Below are 3,904 nucleotides of genomic sequence, written 5' to 3' on the forward strand. Positions count from 1 at the left end.
CGACATGTAGACTGCAGGCACCGAGATTTGAACCTCCAATCTACTGGTTGGGAGATGACTGCTCTACCCACTGAACCACAGTCACCCCCGAAGGTTCAGGGTTTGAGCCCTGGCTGACCCGACACCTTTTTGTGTGGAGTTTTCATGTTCTACCTGAGCCTGTGTGGGTTCTCTTGAGGTACTCCGGCTTCCTCCCACAGTCCAAAACTTAGGGTTGACAGGCAACTCTAAACTGCCTGTAGCAGCATGTGGTTGTCTGTCTCTAAGGTGTGCCCCGCCCCTCAAACAGTGCTCCAGCATCCCCATGAGCCTCTTCAGGATAACTGGACCAATTGGATTGAAAACCAACACCAATAAAAGAAAAACAGAGAGCCAGGACAGCAGCCTTTTCAGAGGGGGAGACGTGGGAATGAACATCCCACCACTATAGCACCAGGTCTGGATTGATCATGCCAGAAGATGGGGCACAGCCTCAACAGATGCAACACTGCTTTAAGCAACTACTTCATGTAGCAAACTGGCTGTGCTTACAATCCTTTGCACAAGCCACAATGCCTCAGCCAGCCACAGACATCAGCTATGTCACCCCACAACATCAGGTTCCAGGGCAAGGCAAGAAAAGAATGCTCACAGCAGCAACCACTCACCTAAATATAGCACGGAATGGCACCGCCCAGTAATTAGTGCACAGGTAAACCAGCAGCTCAGAGCCAGGGAGAAAACCTACTCTGCTGCACATTCTTGTTTCTTCACTTTTTGTCTCTTTTGTTAAACATACACACACATGAGCATTGCACACATGGCAACAAACCCACAGCAAAGATAAGATGTGTTCACATTAACAATCATTATAACAATAATCACATATAATCACTGCATAGATGAAGCTGACTGGGACTGCATTATTTAAAATCGGAGGCAGGAAAGAAAAGATGGAACTGCAACTTAAGGAAAAAGACTTTGCCCTTTAACGGTGTTATAATTACAACTAAATGTCTGGGTCAAGGTTAGCCCATGAAATCCCCCACAGTTTCACAGCATGTGACATTGTGCATTAAGCTGTGCTAAATTAGGCGTGATCACATCTCAGCTACACAAAAACAGCTTTCAGATGACTCACTGCAGGAAACAGACAAAAGCCTATTGATTCCAGAGAGAGTCGAAACACTGAGAGTATCTGCACAGCACTGAACACACCTTTCTCTCATCTGGAAACATTCCATTAACAAAGAAAAAATTCAGCTGTGCTTAAAATGCTTCAGATCTGTCAGTACACAAGTTAATGTTGGCACCCCAGGACATTAGTGCCTTTCTGATAATCAGTTATTAAACACTGCATTTAAAGGACAAACTGGTGCAACTGTTTCCTAGTCCTACAAAGACATTAAGGCAAAATGATTTCTTTGCTGTTCGTCATGCAGATATTTTTCTTATGTGCTGCACATGTATAGAGCTATTTATAAACATTACTAATATATTAATGGGTAATTAGTTAATGAACAGCTTAGTTAATGCATTATAAAAGACAACTTACATGTTATTCACTGGCAGGGATAAATTATGTAAAGCTGGGTTCCTGAAGCAATAGCACGGAGGTGATCCTTATGGCTGCAAATAAAAAATGTCCAAATATAGTTGATATCATAGAGATTTTTCTTGATACAAATACATATGCATACAGTAACCCAGGGGAAACATTTAGGAGAACTGGGTATATTTGTAGAATCTGAATACCGTTCACTAAAGTCTCAGAGATGAGAACTCTTACATCACCAAAGCTCCATATTTCTAAACTGAAAAGTAAAAAAACATTATAGAAATATGTGAAACTCTACATAAAATCTAATAAAACTGCTTGTTTGTGATCAGCATCAGTCATTTTCAGGCATCTGATTGCTTACAGAAGACACAAAAACAGGTACTTAGCAAAAACTGACAAATTCAAGGCAGGTCAACATGAAGCCCTCAAAATATGCGATTAATGAGACAAATATTAGGAATAAAAGGAATGGATGAAAAAATTTTAATTAGTTGTCAGAAGTAGCTGATAAAATACCAAGGACAATCTTTTAAATGTATTTAAATTTAGAGAACAGTGTGAGGCCCAACACAGTCGCTCTTTCAGCTCTTTCTTCTACCATTTGGGTTCAAGCTGTTCACTGTAATATCTGACCAGCTTCAAATGCAGGACGTACCACATCAGGTCACACATTTAGTTGATGGATTGAAAAGCAACTGCAGAGGAAGTAGTTCACCTGAGCCCTGCTGCCAGCTTCTCCATTGCTGCTTTGCGCTCTTCTGCTTTCTGCTGCAAACGACGCAAGACATCCCTCAGCTCCTGAAGATGGTCCAGTGTGTCCACAAGCTCACTTTTCAGCGTTTTCATCTGACTCTCTAGCATCTGTGTGTGATGGAGGGAGTGTCTCCTGTGCCGTATGCTGGAGCGCAACCTTTCCTCCAGGTCCTCCACTGCAATACCAAGTAACCAGAAAATACAGTCACTAAGCACACTGACCAAAAAAGGGCTTCTATTATTCACAGCCATTTAAAAGATTGAAGGTTTTGTTTGTGATACAGACCCATGTTCTCTTGGAGATCCATCCTCTCTGAACCAGACTCTGTCTTCTTGTCCAGCAGGTTCTTTGTGTGCTGCAGCATCTTCTCCATCTTGACTAGTTCCACTGCCTTAGTGTCACTATGTCGCCGAATTTTCAGAAACTCCTGCTCCCTCTGAGATAACTCACTGTGACAATTACTCATGTCAGTGCACCAGCCAGCAACTTCAGTGAACTGAAAACAGAAGGATTATGTCTCTAAACTGATGTCAACAACCAATATTTTTCAACTCTGAAGCACAGATTTCTCTTTCTGCTTCTCTAGCACATTAAAGACCGCTTTGTTTGTAAATGAACTGTGCTTCTGGTGATATCCAGCTTTTTATAGGCCACAACCCCAGCACATGTCTGGAAGACATTTGAAAACAGCCAGCTCTCAGTCCACATCATTACATTTGGTAAGTCATAAGACTGGCTTCATAAAACCCTCAAGCAAAACTGATCAGTTTTATGCTTACTAACCAGTGACAAAGTTCTTAGCAAGAGCAGAAGTTAGCTACTATAACCTGTCCCTTAAAGGGTTTAAAACAAATGAAAGAACTCTTTAATCACACAGTTGGACTGGTGTAAACATAATACTTCACCATCTAGGACAAAATCATTTGATGCCAAGGTCTGTGATATTAAAATTAATACATGTATTACTGATTACATATTGGGAAACAATAGCAATGGCAGTTTCAGAGCAGTGAGCTTGTAGCTCAGTCCATGTAATCCTGGTACAGAGTACACCACCAGTGGAAGTAGTCAATGTGTGTTAGTGTCCTACTCAAAAGGTAAATGAATTTACCATAAAGTAATCCATAAAATAAGTGCTTAAATTATTCATTAAGGAAGTCTTGAATTAAATAGGCAAGTAGCTTCTATTAGCTTACATGTGCTTGTATTGATCAGTGATTTCAGTTTTGCTCAGTGATGTAAACAAATTCACCAGACTCAGAAAACATTAATAGCTTAAGATTTCATTGTCATAAGGCTGTATTCTCACGAGGAGCTATTGCAAAGTGAATTTGCCTGAGGCGCAGTAACGTGTTTTTGCAGCCTGAGTGTGTCTGGTGTTTTGGAGACGGTCTGTGCACTGCAGTGCAAGGAGAAGCACTGTTGGGGGCGTTTCACTGGTAGTGGCTGTGTACTGTGATTATTGTATCAAGATTTACTGCACAATAATACAATGATATGTTCTCTACATGCTGCTCACTAGACTGTGCTGTCCCACGACTGATGAAAATAGCGCCCTTTGTCGTGATCCTTTATTGCTAGTACCCATGATGTTTCAGCTTTTTCCTCCA

The sequence above is a fragment of the Monopterus albus genome, unplaced genomic scaffold, assembly GCF_001952655.1.
Source record: "Monopterus albus unplaced genomic scaffold, M_albus_1.0 scaffold103.1, whole genome shotgun sequence".
NCBI classification, from domain to species: Eukaryota; Metazoa; Chordata; class Actinopteri; order Synbranchiformes; family Synbranchidae; genus Monopterus; species Monopterus albus.